Source organism: Beta vulgaris, chromosome 3 (genome assembly GCF_026745355.1).
Source record: "Beta vulgaris subsp. vulgaris cultivar EL10 chromosome 3, EL10.2, whole genome shotgun sequence".
Taxonomy (NCBI): domain Eukaryota; kingdom Viridiplantae; phylum Streptophyta; class Magnoliopsida; order Caryophyllales; family Amaranthaceae; genus Beta; species Beta vulgaris.
The window spans coordinates 15692141-15712995 of NC_079204.1; positions in this window are offsets into that span (position 1 = coordinate 15692141).

Here is a 20855-nt window from a genome sequence, read left to right on the forward strand (position 1 = left end):
TTGATATGGTTTTAATAAAAGAATTTGGGAAATGCTCAGATTATTTAGCAAACTGGAGCTTTTGATATCAAGTGCTCCGCGTGTTAACCTAAACTGAGCATTTATGACTCCCTAATTTGACTTATTGGGTTCACTTCGTCCCTCGCTCCACCAAGCATCAATAGAAAAACCCATGAACGCCTTTTACTCTTCCTCTCTCCTCTCCTTCTCATTTGGGTTCACTTGTTCTCAGTGGCGGACCCAGAAATTCAGATTTGGGGATACGGACGTACAATGAAGACAAACGTCGGAGAAAAAAATTCCGCAAAAATAATTTAATACATAAATCTTACACCCGAAATATCTTAAATATGCATTATCTTCCAATTTCATTCATTAATCATGATAAATGAAAAAGGTTCTTTCATCCTCTCTCTTTCTTTTTCTCTACCCCATCATGTTTTATTCTCTTCAATTAGTTCCCATTACAAATATTAATTATTATATTATAAAATAAAATTACACTTATTTTTATGGGATCCAATTACAGTGATTAATTGTAATTAACTCTTTGAATTGTAACTTAGTAATGAGAAGCTTTTATCGATTAATTGTAATTAACTCTTTAAATTGTAACTTAGTAATGAGAAACTTTTATTACATAATAATTATAAATGATAATTTATTACCCTTAACTAATTAAGATAATTGAAATTCATTATAATGAAGTTTTTTCTCAACAAATTAGAATAAAAAATAATTAAAATCAAAATTATTTAAAGAAGTGAATGAATTAGGAAGAGAAGAGAAAACTAAAAATGTTAATAAAGTATAGCAAAATGGGTGTCTACTTATAGTGAATGAAAAAATATGAATTTTGGTATTTTTTATTATTTTTTTTGAATTACATTTTGTGAAATATTAACGTTACTATCAATCTATCATCTTTTATATTATACCCTTCAAAGAAAAACTTTTATATTTATATTAGGCCAATAGATAGGCGACAAGTGTCAAGTCTCAAGTGTAATAAATGTTGTCAGACTAGCAAAGTAGCAATGTAATAACTTGTTTCTCCTTGTTTCCCCGCGTACGCATGTAGTACAGCAGTACTATGTAGACTGTAGTTCGTATTTTTTATTTTTTAAAAAAGCTAATTAGGGGTGTTCAATGTCTTTTTTTTTTTTGAGTTGGGGATACAGTTGTACCCCCATGTCCTAAGCTGCGTCCGCCACTGCAGTTGTTCTCTCATTCCCTCGCTCTCCCTTTGCTTCTCAGTAGTCGTATATGCACGTGATTAGGGGTGTTCAATGTCGGATATCGGATTCGAAAATTCGGATATCCGAAAATTTCGGATCAGAGGAATTGAGATACGAATCCGATCCGAAATTTTCGGATCGGATCACCGGGTTCTCAGATCGGATGCCGGATTTTCAGATCAGGTTCGTTGACATTTTTGAAAAATCCTGATCCGTATCCGATCCGAAATATCCAAAATCTTAAAATAGGATCGAATATCCGAAATTTCAGGTCGCATCGACGGGTTTTCGGATCGGATATTTCCGATCGGGTATTTTTGCACACTCCTACACGTGATGCATGCGTCAACAACCTTATGTAGCTATATTTACGAATGGACATATTTTTTTTAATCTCAAATTATTTTAATAGTAATGAATTATTGAGGTTTTTTTGTGGATTTTATTATCTTTTTAAATTGAAGGTGACTGATTTTTAACTGTTCAATACCGCCACGAAAAAATTTGGTCGATGATCTAATCATTTCTTGTCAGGGGCTTTAGTATAGATCTTTAACAATTGTAAATGTTAATAAACCATATTGTTTGAACTTTGTACATACAAAGTATTATGTTGTTAGATAGGATATATCGCTAATCTTTTTTAATTGAAAACTATAATTAATTTCTTTAATTGATTGTATCAATCTATTTTTTCAAGTTATTAATAGTGATTTCATATTCTATTTTTGACTTATTCCATATGACAAGTTTCATATGGGTACATATTGTCATTTTTTTATTTTTTATAAAAAGAAAACGTTGTTTTAAATTATGAGAGGGTATCTAGTCATTTTTAAGGAGGATGTCATACCTCGTCCCTTGGCTTATATAATAGAGATTAGGGTTTTATTCTTCTTCTCCACACACACTCGCTTTCTCTCCTCTTCTTCCCCATGCGGTTCTTCGATCGCACAAAAATGGTGATTTTCTCTATCCTCTATCTATCTCTCTCCTAACATCGATGTTATTGGTTTCTATCTCTCCTAATTTGAGATACTAAAATTCAGATTTTTTGAGAAATGGTTCCATATCTTTATCTCTACTCCTTCAACTTCGTCTCCTTCACTATTATTATTTAATCATCATCATAATTGCTCCAATTTCCCTATATCCTAGGGTTTTTGGGTGAAGTTTTTAGGGTTCATCTTGCTATATGGGTTTGTTTCTTCTCAATTTGAAGAACCATAGGTATATTCAACGTATATTATGTATGTGTTCAAAATTGTGTATTGTATATTTCGCAAAATTGTTTTAGATCCTGTTCCGATATTGTAACGGTGGCGGACCTCAGAGATGTTCGTCAGTAATTGTAGGGTCGTTCGTGAGTGGAAGGCTGTAAGGAAACAAATGTAAACGACCCTTGGAAGGGATTTAAGGAAACTCCCTCTGACGCTCAAATCAATATGTGTTTGTTAAGGATTTAAAGAGAGAGAGAGATAGAGGGAGATATATATATATATATATATAGAGAGAAAGTAGTGTTTAGAATGTACCTATAGAATAGTATCATTTGGCTATTTATAGGAGTACTGTTTATGCATAATCCATTGACACATGTACGACTGACATGAGTCAGATTGGAGGAAAAATTCCTCTATTTTTGTCCTTTTCGCTGGCTGAGAGTGCCATCTCAAACAACCGTTAGGAATGGTTTGGCTCACTTGGATGAGGTCGCATCCTAGAAGATTTATGTCGGACATGTAACGTGTGTCCGACAGCGGACTTGGATGCTACCTATACAACTAGCCCCCCTCCCCCAACATCTTTGGGGGTCATGACCGTCATTCATGTTATATAGAGGAAGCGAGCGAAATTTGCATGTTGGCTAATTTTGTGATGCTGCCACGTGTTGGTTTGGGGGGAGTCACATATTGCAAAAAAGTGTAATAATTACACACCCGGAAATCCCGCTCGTTTTTTCTTTTTGCATTATGGTGAGCTCGATGAGCGACACTTGACACGCATCTGAGAAGCAGTTGAAACTTTGCTTTAATCTTGGCCGTCCATCCTCTTACCTATAAAGCGAAACCCCTTTTCTTCCCTTTTTCTATTCTTCTTCTTTCTTCAGTTTTTTGCTGGTCTTTCAAATATTCCAAAGATTTGAAGCTTTACTTTTCTCCCCAAGATCTTTACTTTTTTTTTTCACCGGACTTCTTCAAAAGTATTATAGGTTACCTTTTGTTTGCTGCATTCGAAGAATTTCACACTAGTTGAATAATTGCTTATTGCTGCGGTAATATTGTTGCGGTTTTACCCATACGCAGCAATATATCATGTAAAATCAAAAGGAAAAATATTAAATAACCATATTGCTGCGGTTTCGAACGAAAACCGCAGCAATATGGTCTCAGCGGAAATTTTCGGAATTTTTTTGACTATTTGACCAAATATATTACTGCGGTTTCTAACCAAAACCGCAGCAATATAATAAATTAATATTAAAAAAAATATTTTTTAAACATAGTGCTGCGCTTCCTAGAAGAAACTGCAGCAATAGAGTTATTAGGGTTTTTTTAATATGTTTTAAAAATAGGGTTTTTTTTAATAAATTGAACATGAAGGGGGCGCCGTTTCTGAAATGTTTCTCTCTCACTCCTTCCTACCTTCCTCATTCAGTTTCTCCCTCATTCTCCCTCGTTCAGTTTCGTCCTTCAGTTTCCTCCCTCATTCTCCCTCATTCATTAGTCTCCTCCCTCATTCATCACGTTCTCGACGAAGTTTTCCCTCCTCCTCGAGATATCACGCACATCACCACTCTTCCCTAGAAATTTGGTCTTTGTTTCATCTGCGGTCTTCGTCGATTCACCAGGCGAACACGAAGACTCGATCCTTCGAAGATCGCACTCATCGGCCGCATCGAGATTTCCCTCGCCATTTCATCCGTGTTCTTTGTCGGTTCACCAGGCACACCCTTCAAAGCCCGCGCTCGTAGGCGAAGACGAAGATGCAACCCTTCGAAGTCTGCAATCGTCGGTTCACCAGGCGAAGACGAAGACGCAACCCTTCGAAGCCCGTGCTCGTCGGTTCACCAGGCGAAGACGATTCGCTCGAAGTGTTCGTCCATCCGTCTTCCTCAAAAATCCAGATCTTGTTTTCATTTTTTTTTCTTCATTTTTATTTTTTAAGATTCATATGATGTTAATGTTTAGATTCTGATTTTTATTATTCTTTTAATTTTTTTTTTCGGATTTCTTTTCTTATACATGTTAGATTTTATGTATCTTTTATAGTTTTGAATTTTGTGTATATTTTCTGTTTGTTTTTGAATTTTGTATAAGTATTTTTTGTCATTATTCAGAATCATTAGTGTGTTATTTTGTTCCTATATTGTTTTCTTTAAAATTTGATTTTTTTTTAACTTTACCACTACCCTATTGCTGCGGGTCTTACTAATAACCGCAGCAATAGACTTAATTTTTTAGTATTTAAAAACATACATATTGCTGCGGTTTTCGCTAGAAACCGCAGCAATATGTTAAAATATTGATGCAGTTAAAAACCGCAGCAATATAATTATTACCTATTGCTGCCCCTTTAATTGTTGCGCGCCAGAATCGCAGTAATAGGCCACTTTTTGACCACAGCAATAAGCATTTATTCTACTAGTGTCACCAATTCACTTTCTTTTCATCTTGTCTTGCCCGAGGGTTCTAATTTCACTTATTATGACTTTTTTCGGTGAACTTTGAGTTTTTTTAGCTCAAGAGTTCATTTGATTTTCCGGTCAATTATCCGGCGAGGTTTTCTTTTCAGGTACCTTTCCCACCCCCCTTTAACAATCTTTTTATTTTTCTTGCTTAAAATTATGTCGGACCGTTCTGATAGAAAAAAAAACTCTGAGTGGTAACTTTATGTCTGAAAAGCGACCCCTCTTTTCCCTCTTCCCTTCATGGCGGACTAAGTTCATCTACTTCTAGCCCTAGGGAGGGAAGAACCCATTTATAGCTGATTTTCCCCTTATTGCCGACATGGATAAGGATCTTAGATAAAAGTTTCTTAACTATTGCTCCACCCCTGAACAAGAGAATTTGACGTCCCAATATATGCCCGGGAGGAAAAGCGGTGATAGGCAGAGAATTAAGGCAACGAATTCTAGCTCGTCGGATCTTTATGAATCCTCATTCTTATGCCATTTTCGAACTAGATGTCCAGCCACTGAGAGAACATGCTTGGCTAGATAGCTTGGTGGATGCGAGGGTTGTGGTAGCGGAAGATATTTATGAGAATTATGACCTTCTTCCCCATGATGTCGGCCCTACTCATCAACCTATTATTTATTTAGGTTCTGATAACGATTTCTTTGCTACTATGGACGATACTGAGTATCTTCTTGTAATAGCCCTGTTTTTAAGAACGTTTACTTAAATGCTAATTATATTCAGTAAGCTAATTATGTTTCGGAAATTATTAATCTATTTGTGATGTGGAATGTGAATTATATTGTCGTGTTCGTAAAATATATATTTATTTAATTTTATGGTGTTATTATTTTATATTTTCGGATTTTAAGTTTAGTTGAGCGGTATTTGGCCCAAATAGAAAACGAAGTCGGGTTCTCATCCTTTAATATTGTCGGTTTGTTTTGGAAGATAAACTCCAAAGTTCCTCGTTTCTTTGGTCGGTCAAATTAGATCCCAAACCCCTTATTTCTTTCTTGTACCTTCCAACCCCAAAGAAATCCCCAAACCCGTAAAAAAAACCCATTCCTTTTCCCCTGTTCTTCGCTGCAACCTCGCCACACCTCCCCTTCAATTCGCCGGCGATTTGCTGAGCTTGCCAGAGTTCCCCCCCCTACTGCTGGTCGGAGCCTCGTCGCCCGCCTGCTACAGCTCGCTGTTTTCTCTCTCTCTTCTCCGTTCTCTGTAGCGCGAGACGATTGTGAACCGCACGTGTGCCGCACGCCACTAATCTCTTTCTCTGCTGCTCGTCGGTGCTCCATCGTCGAGCCCTGAAGCTTCAAAGCGTCGTCCCCTATTCCTCGCTGCTCGATTTGTCCCTGCCGTATGTCTTCCCTGCTCTTGAAGCAGAGGTAAAGACTAATAATTCTCTATTTTCCTCTTTAAATTCTGATTTTCCTATTTGTTAATTAATCCTAAGTTGGTGTTGTTATTGTTGTTATTGCTCTGTTGTTTGTTGTCGTTGCCGCACTGTTGTTACTGTTGTTGTATTTAATTATAGGAGCATGGTTCTTGTTCTGTTGTTAGTGGTGGAGGTGGTGATGTTGTTGCTGTGATGGTATAGTTGTGGCTGTTGGTGTGGTGATTTTATTGTTATGTTGTGGTTGTTGTGGTACTGTTGTTGTTCTTGATTAGGTGAAAGTTGTGAGTTAAGTTTAGCTAGTTTTGTTTAATAGTTAATTAGAATTCTCAGTATGATTTGAAGATTATGGAGAGGAGAAAGTTAGTGTAGATAATTTCTATATTGAGAATTTGTGAGAATGGTTAGTAATTAGATTTATCATTGTTGTGGAGGTTAAAGATTGTTATGAATTTCAAGAGAGTTGATGGAGTTGTGAAGTTCTCAAAGTTTTTATATGTCGGAGCTCAAGAATGGATCGCGTATGAGGTAACTTTTATGTTCAGTATTAAAATGTATTAGTTATGCCCATGTGTGTGTGGAGTGTTTTATTTTCATATATAAGTTCGTGCTATGGCCATAGATATGAATGTGATGATGATGTCATTGATTGAATATGAATAGCAAACTGTTTTGCTGGCTTAGTTTATGAACTGAAAATAGAAAGTGGGCAAGGTATGGGTGGAGGATGGTTACTTTTGACCTGATAGGTCGGCTACGCTCCATAACGAACCTTGGGGGTAGTATTGCTGGGCTCCATAACGAACCTTGGAGGCAGCGTTTGTCTTTGTCCAAAGCCTGTACTTGCCACTGATTGTTTAAGAGATGAGCTATGCCAGCGTTGTAATGAAATGAAATGATTTGAGAAATAAAATGTTTATACGGGCTGAAGTAAAGGTTACGAGTTTTCCACTCATTTTGGAATTTTGTTTGTTTTGTATTTTCTCCCTGAATTTGCAGGTTTGATATTCAGAGCTCGAAATTCGAAGTGGAGTAAGACCAAGGTGTCATAGTGGCTTAAGGATTAAGCTTGTATTTTAGATAGTTAGTTATATTTTGTTATATATAATATTTGGGAATTTACTCGAGATATTGGTATAATTAAGGGTAGTATTTTTTCCGCTGCGAAGTAATCTATTTAAGAGTTAATTATTGGTTATGGATGCTGAGTGTGTTTCGCTAGCAGCTCGAAAGAGCGGGCTGTTACAAAATGGTATCAGAGCAACCTTGCGACCGTATGCCTAGTTGGCTACCTAGCGAGGGTAAAAGATTCTTGGGATAGTCTGAAAATGATTTGGGATTATTAGTGGTTGAGAATTGATGATTAGGAATTAGAAATGTTGAAGGTTAAGTTTATGATTGTTGCGCTTTTTGCGTGTGCTATATGATTTCGTTTATGTAAAGGTGTAATATACTGTGTTGTTTATCATGATGTATTTTGAGAAAAATTCTATGATTTGGTTAAGTAAATGAATTTCAAACGAGATCTCTACGAATGAGATAATTGGAATCCTATGCTGAAATTTTTGCCCCCTTTTGTTTTCTTTGCTCCTCGATTCTGATATTGAGTTGAAGTGGAGATACAAAAGCTGATGGTAGAATTGAGGTTTGATACCTGATATCTTATGAGTTTGAGATTTTGGTTTTATTTTCAAGTTTCGAGGACGAAACTTTAAATAAGGGTGGTAGTATGTAATAGCCCTGTTTTTAATAACGTTTACTTAAATGCTAATTATAATCAGCCAATTATGTTTCGGAAATTATTAATTTATTTGTGATGTGGAATGTGAATTATATTGTCGTGTTCGTAAAATATATATTTATTTAATTTTATGGTGTTATTATTTTATATTTTCGGATTTTAAGTTTAGTTGAGTGGTATTTGGCCCAAATAAAAAACGAAGTCGGGTTCCCATCCTTTAATATTGTCGGTTTGTTTTGGAAGATAAACTCCAAAGTTCCTCGTTTCTTTGGTCGGTCAAATTAGATCCCAAACCCCTTATTTCTTTCTTGTACCTTCCAACCCCAAAGAAATCCCCAAACCCGTAAAAAAACCCATTCCTTTTCCCCTGTTCTTCGCTGCAACCTCGCCACACCTCCCCTTCAATTCGCCGGCGATTTGCCAAACTGGCCGGAGTTCCCCCCCCCCCTTGCTGCTGGTCGGAGCCTCGTCGCCCGCCTGCTACAGCTCGCTGTTTTCTCTCTCTCTTCTCCGTTCTCTGTAGCGCGAGGCGATTGTAGTGTTGCGGTGTTGTTGCTGCTACCACCGTGCGTGTGCCGCACGCCACTAATCTCTTTCTCTGCTGCTCGTCGGCGCTCCATCGTCGAGCCCTGAAGCTTCAAAGCTTCGTCCCCTATTCCTCGCTGCTCAATTTGTCCCTGCCGTATGTCTTCCCTGCTCTTGAAGCAGAGGTAAAGACTAATAATTCTCTATTTTCCTCTTTAAATTCTGATTTTCCTATTTGTTAATTAATCCCAAGTTGGTGTTGTTATTGTTGTTATTGCTCTGTTGTTTTTTGTCGTTGCCGCACTGTTGTTACTGTTGTTGTATTTAATTATTGGAGCATGGTTCTTGTTCTGTTGTTAGTGGTGGAGGTGGTGATGTTGTTGCTGTGATGGTATAGTTGTGGCTGTTGGGGTGGTGATTGTATTGTTATGTTGTGGTTGTTGTGGTATTGTTGTTGTTCTTGATTAGGTGAAAGTTGTGAGTTAAGTTTAGCTTGTTTTGTTTAATAGTTAGAATTCTCAGTATGATTTGAAGATTATGGAGAGGAGAAAGTTAGTGTAGATAATTTCTATATTGAGAATTTGTGAGAATGGTTAGTAATTAGTTTTATCATTGTTGTGGAGGTTAAAGATTGTTATGAATTTCAAGAGAGTTGATGGAGTTGTGAAGTTCTCAAAGTCTTTATATGTCGGAGCTCATCAAGAATGGATGGCGTATGAGGTAACTTTTATGTTCAGTAAAATGTATTACTTATGCCCATGTGTGTGTGGAGTGTTTTATTTTCATATATAAGTTCGTACTATGGCCATAGATATGAATGTGATGATGAGTGTCATTGATTGAATATGAATACGCAACTGTTTTGCTGGCTTAGTTTATGAACTAAAAATAGAAAGTGGGCAAGGTATGGGTGGAGGATGGTTACTCTTTGACCTGATACGGTCGGCTACGCTCCATAACGAACCTTGGGGTAGTATTGCTGGGCTCCATAACGAACCTTGGAGGCAGCGTTTGTCTTTTGTCCAAAGCCTGTACTTGCCACTGATTGTTTAAGAGAGTGAACTATGCCAGCGTTGTAATGAAATTGAAAATGATTTGAGAAATAAAATGTTTATAACGGGCTGAAGTAAAGGTTACGAGTTTTCCACTCATTTTGGAATTTTGTTTATTTTGTATTTTTTTCTCTGAATTTGCAGGTTTGATATTCAGAGCTCAAAATTCGAAGTGGAGTAAGACCAAGGTGTCATAGTGGCTTAAGGATTAAGCTTGTATTTTAGATAGTTAGTTATATTTTGTTGTATATAATATTTGGGAATTTACTCGAGATATTAGTGTAATTAAGGGTATTTTTTCCGCTGCGAAGTAATCTATTTAAGAGTTAATTATTGGTTATGGATGCTGAGTGTGTTTCGCTAGCAGCTCGGAAGAGCGGGCTGTTACACTTCTCTACCAGCGTCGCGAGCAGAATCTTGGTCCTTCTACATCAGGACGAAAGCAGAGTATTCATCCCTCCGCCGAAATTGTTGTGGGGGAGACTTCAGCAATGGTTCCTATAATTCTCGGCAAGAGATGATTTCTAACTGGGACGATAATGAATTCTCTGGGAACTGGTTGTCGACGGACTATAGTAGCGGTCAAAGAACAATCACTATTTGCAAGAAATGGTGGCAACACGCCATAAATATCTATTATTGTCGGGTTGCAGTATGCCTTCCTGGCCGAATACAAATTGGTCGTTTCGGACAAGGGAGCTAAAGTAACTGATTGCTCGGTAGCGCATATTGCTCTTTATGCCCATCACCTAGAGATTCGCCTGCGTTTGACCCCTTTGGTAGTTAGGATTTTGATCTCGTATGTTTGGGTATGTAGATTTCCCGGCATAACTCCATATATGGTCATCTTATGCCAAAGAATAATCATATAATATTTTAAACACCCTAAAAATAATTAGTCTAAATTGGTTCAGGAAACACATAAATATATTATTCAGGCAATAATCAATATTACAGGGAACATAACAGGTTGTACAAATTAATCTGATTAATATTAGAGCAATTCCTTAGGTCTTGAATAACAATAAATACAATGTGATAAATATTACAATCAAGAATAAAAAATATATTTATGAAAAGAGATAAAAATAAGAAAAGAAAATATTGCAGGGAGTTAATATAGTATAGAATACTTACCTACGGTCGCAAGAATACTTACCTACGGTCGCAAGAATACGTTAACGATCTACATCAATGTTAGTAATTTCAAGAAAATAATGAAATTAAATTTAAAAAATTAAATTAAATAAAAAAATAAAATAAAGGGGATTAATTTAGTTGACTCTCAGAAATTACACCACCGTCTGGGGTCGTTGATTTGTACGAATCGGATTTACAGTTGAACTTTGTGTCTTTTGTTATGTATTGCGTCAAAAAATTTGTTCGAAAGTTTTTTCTTTTTTTTTTTTTGGCTAAGTAAGAAGGATTGCTTAATTAAGCTTCAGTTTACAACCAAAACCAAGCCTAGGTGGAGAACCAACTAGGTTGGACCCCCTAACAAAGGAATTTAAACTGCCAGAGGCAACTAGCTAAAACTTTACAATACTACAATTTCATCAACCATTCATGATCAACTCTAGAAATCTTTTTAAGCAAAACAACTAACATTCTTCTTTTTTACTATGTGCTTCAACTGCTTCATATCTGCTCCAACACTTATTACACATTGCTTCCAATAGGCTGAATTCCTATTTTGCCAGATGAAATATATTACAGCAATCAACCCAGCAAAAACCACTTGTTTCCGGAATTTAGACCTGCAACTATGCTGTATCCTAGCAATTAACTGCTGCTAGTCATCAGTCTGAATTCTGATATTGAGCCACTCCTTCAAATTCTACAAGCACCTTGCACTATAATTGCATTTAAAGAATAAATGCTGATGTGATTCACAAGCCTCACCACATATTAGGCATAAATCTGTCATGCTTACACCATATAATGCCAGCTTCTTTGTGGTCTGCAGCTTTGCCTAAACAACCAACCAGGCAATAAATCTATACTTTGGCACACTGATTCTATTCCATACAACCTTATCCCAATTGACATTAATTTGATCCCCATTCAGTGTTTCATACACCTTCTTAACAGAATAGTAACTCATGTTACATAAATCCTCCTGTGTGTAAATGCTCTTCACTTGCTCTTTAACTAAACAAATATTCTCCAATACCAGCTTGCTCTTGATTTGGGAACATAGCTCCACCAGTTAGCATCCTTAAGATATACTGAGTTTATCCATTTCAACCACACACTGTCCTGTTTATTAGAGATAGCCCACACATATTTCCCCAGGAAAGCCACATTCCATGTCAAAACATTTCTAAAACCCAAGCCCCCTGCTGCTTTAGGTTGGCATAATTTTCCCCAAGCAACTACACCAGGCTTGTGGTAGAAATAATTACCACTCCACAGATATGCTCTACATATCATGCATATGTCCTGCAGAACTTTCTTAGGAATAAGAAAGACTTGTGCCCAATACATATGGAGACTAAGCAAGACAGAGTTTATCAGATGAACTCTGCTGTGTAAGAAAGGTTTCTTGAACTCCACACTCAAATTCTTGTTGTCATCTTCTTAATAAGAACTTCACACTGAGCAATAGTTATTTTCTTGGCACAAATAGGAACACCAATATAAAAAAGGGCGAAGATAACTGTTAAATAAGGCTTTACATAACAGTTTTGAGGTGTTATCCAAGTCAATGTAATGTAAAGTAAACATAACACCTGATGAAAGTGTTATGTTTGCCAGAGAAAACATAACAGTCATTTATAAATGTTAGGTTTGCCACTAGATAACATATTTTGTAAATAAGTTTTATGTTTGCTATTTATATGACAAATTGAAAGAAGGAAAATTTAACACTTATCTTGAATAACTGTTATGTTTTCCTATAGTATATATAACATATATTACCTATAACTGTTATCTATGATATTTTTTAAAATTATCATTTCACGCGCATATATTATTGACGGAGGCAGCACGCAGACATTGACGATACAATACCTGTATTGTTGTATAATTAATACTCAACCATAAGATCTTACAACCAATAAATTAAATTGATATTCCAAACTTTCAAAATTCTTTATATTACAAAATAATTCAACTAATATTCATAAATCTAAACTTCTAAAAAAACTACTATATATATACATATACATATTAATCTAAATAATAACAAGATCAAATCTATCCTATAGCTACATCCACATGATATCAATATCCAAATCCAAAAATATAATGTATGTCCAAAAGTGAAATAAGGTTAAAAAAATTAGGCGAAAAGTTAGAACTCATTCATCATTTGTGCTTCGTGTTGATCTCCGACATATGTAATCCACTACTCTCTGAGTTCATCAATTTTCTCCTGAAAATATGTTGGACCAATACCTTGATAGTACTACAATAAAAGTAATTACAAAATAAGTATTCATATATAAAAACTTGAAAAGTAATTAAACTTTATAATTAATCGTGCACAAATTAATTTATCATAGTTGTAGCAAGATCATTCAGATATAAAATAATAATAAAGTATTTTTCAACCAATCTATCCAAAATACTGTTCATCTCTCTAATATCATATAGATACAAATCTACAGTCTGAAAGATTCGTAATCATATAGAAATTTTCAAAAGCCAAATTATAACTAATGTTCAAGTACCTTATCAGGAATAACTAGTCGTCTCAACTGTACCGTCTCAAGCATGTAGCGACACACATAATATTCACAGTCTAAAGTACCAGACGGTTGACCAGTGAACCAGACTTCAGCTTCGTCTTTATCCTTACAAATCTGCAAATGAACAGGCAACAACTTTGTTATTCTTCTTTTCTTCCCTCATATAAAGGTATTAAGAGGAGGCCGAACTCAGCCTCAACATTGGAGGTTATGACAAGAGATCTGCGGCGTGGTCCCTGGGGAATGAAACAGCCAAACAGAGCTGGTTTCACTATATCAACTCTTCGAGCAGGGAGCATAATACATCATAAAATCTTATGTAGATAGAACATGCAGAGAATTCAGGATTCCAAAAAATTATGAAAGACAGATCAAAGACGCTTATAAAATTCTAAGGAGATACCATGGACACTTGGTTGCCACTAGTCAGAACTTAGCTGCCTCCACATACATCTAAGCAAAATGCCGCTTATAAAATCTGATGAGATACTATAGGCACTTGGTTGCAACTAGTCAAAACTCAACTGCCTCCTCATCTAAGAAAAACAACTCCTAAAACAGGCAACCTCTAAATGACAGTCATACCATCTTCTTGTCCTAGGGTTAAGACACAGGATAACAAGACTCGCATCAAGTGAATAAGCACCACATATCTTGAAGTTGTTAACAATGCAGCTAAAAGTTATTCAATCCATGACTTCGCCCTGGAAGGATCTTAATGACCATTGATGTGAAGAATGCTCTACAGATAACTGTGGATGCAAAATACCTAGGAAGCACTCTTCTTATATATTGGAGTTTATATCTCTTAAAATCATGAGTCCTCTAAATGCATGTCAAAATGTTCATTTGTCAAATACAGTGGTAGACTGATAAGTGAGGTCAAAACAAAAAGTTTTAGATACTCAGGACCACCAAGAAGTCCAGCAAACACGTTGCTTCTATCTCTAGCAAAAGTAACAAAGCACGGAATACATGGAGATAACTCACCAAAACTAAAGACCGATCACTGTATATAAGAGAAAATGACTGGTATTCCTTCTCAAGTCGAGGATGTCTTTGAAATATAGGCTGCAAAGTATAGCTTACATTAGTATAAGCTAAACATGTCACATCTTCAGGATATAATTATTAATTGTGTTATGTTTTCAGATGCACAAGACAACAAAGTGAATGGTGGTTGAGGAAATAGGCAACCACTTAAGAAAGTAAGCATAACATGCTCGATGCTTGGTCCAACACACAATTTGCTTGTAGGAAATATGCATGAATGGACAAATGTTCACCCTATACCAATTGGATTTAAGAAGCTTTTCTGTGTATCAAAAATGAAATGAAAGTCAGATCTAAGACAACGGCTTTTCTGTGTATCTCTTCACTTGAATATTGTTGAATGTCATTAAACATATTGGAATTATCTGAACTAACTTCCTATTGGAGAGTTTATTGTTACTGATGCCAAGTGCACTTCCGAAAACAGAAGAACTTGGCAGAAGAACCTGAAATACACAATTAATGATTTAATTTTACACCACCAACCAATTACTTAAGGAGCGTAAGAGTAAGACGCAGCAACCAAGGCATTGGCAACGACAATCAAAGATGAATTTCAGCATTGGCGAGGCCAGAGGATGCCTAAATGTGTGCAATATCAATCCTAAGCAGTCAACTGTAGTAGGCAAAGGTATTTTCATATGGCAAAAAACAACATACAATGAGCTTGAGAACAAATCTGTAGTCTAACAAATCAATACCCTAATATAAGTATACTATCACTGGGAACTAAATGAGTTCACTACAAATCAACTCATATTTACAATATCCTAATTACAAATTCGAAATTGTAAACTAACAATTTCCAAAATCATGAGTTCATGACCAATTCCAAATCAACAACCATAAATCCATAATCACAAATTCATATTTCACAAGTATCATAATTCACAACCAAACAATGTGAATATTACCTTTTAAAAAAATTAAAACTAAAACTTAGGGTTTAGAAAACTTACGGACTGACTGGAGTGACAGTGAGTGAGTGTTGGGCGTCTCGGGAGGTCCGCGACGGCGAATGGATGTGGGCAGTGGGGTGGCAGCGTCGCTTCGCCTCCTTCGCCTCCTGACTCCGTCGCTTCGTGGCTTCCTCACCGCTCCTAACCCCTTCGTTCGAAGTTCGAAGTTCGTGACTTCGTTCCTCTTTCTCACTGCTCGTCATCGTCGTCTCCGTCGAATGCGAATGTGCTGTCGACTGTCGTCGTTCCTCTGCAGTCGAGCTTAGGGTTTCGTTTTTCAATTTCTCTCTTCCTTTCAGCGTGTTTATTTCAAAATCTTTCATCTCTCTTCCTCACCTTCACGCGTCTGTTAGCGTGTTTTTTTCGTTCATTTTTACTGGCCCCGCCACCGAGAGAGAGAGGTGGAGGTGGAGATCGGAGGTGAAAACCGGAGTTGAGAGAAGCGTTGAGCGTGCAGAGAACAGACGCATAACTTGGTTCAGTTACAGCAAATTGAAAATAAAAGAAAAAGGATTTACAAAGTAGAAAGTTTGTTTTAATTGAAAATAAAACGGTTCTTTTTTCAACATAATTATTTTAAGTGAATTTTTATTATTAATAAAAATTCACCATATTTCCATAAAAGAATAAAATAAAACGCAATAAACTAATTTCATAGCAAAGATAACACACCTTAAGATAAGTGTTAAGGGAAATATTTTTTATACAAGCTAACATAACAGTTCTTTTGTTAAAACGTTAAATTTAGACTTTACATAACAGTTGATAAAATAAGAGTTAATTTAGGGGTGTTATCTTTACCCTTTTTTGTAGTAGTGAAGATATGTGAAAGGAAGAGTTTGTTGAGCAAAGCTAGAAGCTTCTGTAATTCTTTGTAAATCATGATCGGACATGCCACAGTTATACACTGCAGATGTTCCCACATTGGCCTTCAAACCAGAAGTCTCTGCAAACAGCTTAAAAGCTCTCAGCATCAAGCAAGCAGACACAAAATCACCTTTACAACACATGATCAGGTCATCAGCAAAGCACATGTGTGTAAGCTTCATCTCCTTACACCTAGGATGATATTGGAATTGTTCTAACTCAGTCAATTTTGTCAAGATTCTTGACAAATATTCCATGCAAAGCACAAATAACAATGGTGATATGGGATCACCTTGCCTTAAACCCCAGGAAGATTTAAAAAAAAACCCTCTCATAGTGCCATTAAGCTTTATAGAAAACATTGGTGTTGATACACATTCCATTATCAACCCCTTAAATGTTGTAGGGAATCTTAGTGCAGTTAACATTTCCTCCAAAAACTCCCAACTGATAGTATCATAAGCCTTCTGAAGATCAATTTTCATTAAGCAAGTAGGCTTGACCTACTTCCTACCATAGTGCTTAACTAGATCATGTAAAACCATAATATTATGTGTAATGTATCTTCCATGAACAAAGCCACTCTAGTTTTCCATTATTAAATCAGGAAGAATCTGTCTAAGCCTCCCACAAAGCATCTTTGTAATACATTTGTATATAGTATTACAACAGGAGATGGGTCTAAATTCACTCACATTGTGAGGACATTTAGTTTTAGGCATAAGAGTGATAATAGTGTGATTCAATTCTTTTAGGAGTCTCCCCTCCTGCAATGCATCCAGTACAGCTGCAACTACTTTATCACCCACTAACTGCCAAGTGTCTGCATAGAAGTATGTGCCAAAACTATCTACCCTTGGGGCCTTACAGACAGGAATGGAAAAAAAGCTTTCTTGACTTCATCAGTAGTATATGGAGCATTCAAGATGTTCCTGTGGACTTCTGTAATCATTGGGCCTTCCTGAACAAGCTAAACATTAACTGATCTCCTGGCAGAAGTATCTCTAGTGAGTAATTGCTCATAATATTGTAAAAATGCAGAAGAAACACCAGAAGGTGAATCATGCCAAATTCCAGCAGTACCATAGATACTATGCACCTGATTCTGTAATCTCCTTGCCTTGATGCTCTGGTGAAATACTTTAGTATTCTCATCTCCATTTTTCACCCAATCCATCTTAGCTTTTTGAGCAAGAAATTCCATATAACCTTGATGCTTAATATGATATTCTTTCACAGCTCTAAACTCAACCTTAGCTAACTCTAGGTTCCTTGGATTCTGGTGCATGAGTTTTTGTGCATCAATCATCTTTTCATATGCTTTAAACTCAGCAGCTTGAACCTCAGAGAATCCTTCTCTATTCAGAATTTTTAATGCAACTTTCACATTCTTCAATTTTTGAAGTATCTGAAACATTTTAGTCCCATGCACCTTAGTATGCCAGGCAGTCCTTACAACTTCTGAAATTGTGGTGCTGATCTCCACATTCTATAATACTTGAATGGATATCATCCTTCTCTGATTTTAGGGTAAACAGCTAGAAACGGGAGTGATCAAACTCTCCCTCACACTGGAATGAGACTTCAGCTGTATCAAACACATCTTGCCAGGATTGATTTGCCATAATTCTATCCAATTTGGAGAATACTCTTGAAGCCCCTTGTTGTTTATTGTTCCATGTATAGAAGCTCCCTGTACTTTGAACATCATTCATCCCACAATAGGCCATACACACCTGCATATCCCTCATTTCAGATTCTCTAACATGGGAGCCTATTTTTTCCGTGGTGTTCATCACACAGTTAAAATCACCACACAAGATCCAAGGAGTACCTATATTCAACTGCTTCAGATCTTCCCATAATTCCTCCCTTCTAGCTCTTTCATTAAAGGCATAAAATGAAAGTGCAATGAAATTGGGGCGTACCATTTATAGGTTGTATCAAACAATGCATTATTTGACTAGACACCTTCAGAATAGAGACTGAAAACTTCCAGCCTTCCAAGCCAAGACAATTCTACCTCCATCATGGTAGCTTGAATTTGTAGTAAAACACCATCCACTAAACATTCTTTGGTAAAGGCTACCAAGGTTGACAGCCTTTACTTTTGTCTCTAAGAGGCTAACAATACCTACAGAAAGTTTGTGAATATAGTGCTTCACATCTAACTGTTTCTTAGTATTGTTAATACCTCTTACATTCCAACACAATAATTTATCCATTACCAATAGGAGGAACTCCCCCTCCTAGATTTAACATTGCATTGGTTATTTGACCTTCCTCCACTTCCTTATCTTTACCTGGTTCAAGCATCTTAAGAACATGAAAGTTATTCTGGATAGGAGTCTTCTTCACATTAGATGTTCTTACCCTTATTGGTTTCAAGGCTTTTTGAAATCCATCAGGGTCATCTACAGGTATGACAGGTTGATGCTCAACTTGTATCTCCTTAGATGGTGCCACTAGGTTATTATGCATCACTATAGGTTTTAGCTTAGGAACCCAAACCTGCTTCCTCTTCTGCTTCCTACAATCTTCTGCCAAATGTCCAATGCCTTGACATTGTAGGCATAGATTAGGTTTCCATTCAAAGAGAACGGGACCTCAGTCAACATTCCAGAATTGAACCCTTTCTGGGAGGGGCTGACCCAACTTCACTTCAATTAAAACTCGAGCATATTGCAATTTGTCTCTATTGCGAGTGGCATCATCTCTTTTGATTGGTTCACCTACTTGTGAAGCAATCTTATGGAGTGACTTCTCTCCCCAGTACTTAATGTGCAATCTAAATTGAATCCAGATAGGAATAGTCTTCAACTCATCCTTCTCAAAATCTATCTCTAGAGTCCAAGGTTTCACAATCATCGATTTCATATCAAAGAAGTAATATCCCTTCAACACCTTATCCCTACACTCCATGGCTTGAAACCTCACCAAGAAGATACCCTTCTTAATCATGCAATGCCTACTTTATCCACATTATAGGTCCTCCAAATTCTCCTAAGGAAACCTTCAATCACCTATACAGAAGGATTGGCCCCCACAACACAACAAATAATTGAAGAACTCCAGTAATCTAACTCCTCCTGAATATCCTCAATCTCAATATGAACAGGTTCAGCTACATTATTGCCCAACTCTCCCTATTTTCCACCATTTTCATCATCATCCAGAATAATATTCTCCAAGTTATCATGAACAACATCATCTAGTGTCTCATTATCTTCACATTTATCACAATCATCAAATTGCTGAAAAATGGGAGGATTACCTGGTGTTAACTATTTATGTTTTAGAAAAAAAAAGAAAAAAAAAGTTGGTGGAGATGAACTTTTAAGGGACCAACATCATAGTTTTCTGTTGATGTCTTGTTTTCTTTTTGTTTATCTTACTTGGTGGATCTGGTTTTTCTAAGACAAGGATTGCTCTAGAAAATCAGATTAAACGACTAGTATACCAGGGAGTTTACCAAACTTGGATAGGTGTACCTTTGAATTTATGTGTCATGTTTGATGGTGAAGAACAAAAGTGTTTATCTATATCAATTTCCTTGTTCTCAAGTTCTAATAGAACTTAATATGTCGTTAAATCGGTTCAAACTTTTTCTTTAAGGATTGCATGTATCAATTCTCGGATCAAGTTATTGGGTGATGACTTAAAGGGATTTACATCGATCATCCTATGTTCACGTGATAGCTTTGGGAGTCATCATAGTTAAAAGATGCATCTTCTGGGAGACCCTCTAATTTAATTTGGGGCAAGGTTCGACCTCCACAAAACCCTCTTTGCTGGGCCAAGAAGTTACATAAAAAAGTGACATCTATGCTAATTCCATCTTTAGAATATAATCCCATGAAGACTTATTGTTCCAAAAGCCTTGTGATTTATTGTCTTCAGCACCTCTTGTTCTACAAGAACATAGTAAGCAATCAAACATTGATAGTTTTGATTTAGTTTCTCGACAATTTTCATCACTAGCTTGTGTGCAAAACGCAAAAGATTAACTCCATCCACAAGCACTCAAGGGAAGTTCCCTATGTGATTTCCATTATATCCTTTGCATCGAATTTAGGACCGGTAAGGTAAAAAGATGATTTGTAATTTTTTGTCGGTTTTATTTTAAATGTGTTGTAAGAGCCAGTCAAGCTCATTTTAATGTTGGTTTACTTTTTGTTTATTGTTTGGATGTTCCTTCAATATTTTATAATTCCATTTTCAATTAATGCAAATATCTCACTAGTAGAATAATTGCTTATTGCTGCGGTGGTATATATTGCTGCGATTTTACTCATACGCAGCAATATAGCACGTGAAAAGAAAAGATAAATATAAAATAAAGATATTGCTGCGGTTTTGGCCTATAACTGCAGCAATATCGTATCAACATGAAAATTTTTGAAAAAAAGTTGCCTTTTTGACCGAAAAATTGCTGCGGTTTTGGTAAGAAAGTGACATCTATGCTAATTCCACAAAACCCTACCATTTGATTACTTCAACCAGCCATGAAAAAGAAACAGAAAAAAACTAGGAAATTTCTATGATGAATCGAAATAGCAAGTAACTAGCTACAATATGGACAAACCAAAACTAGGAAATTTCTTCCATAAATGATAAAAGAATCGTGAAAAGTCTTGCCACATTAT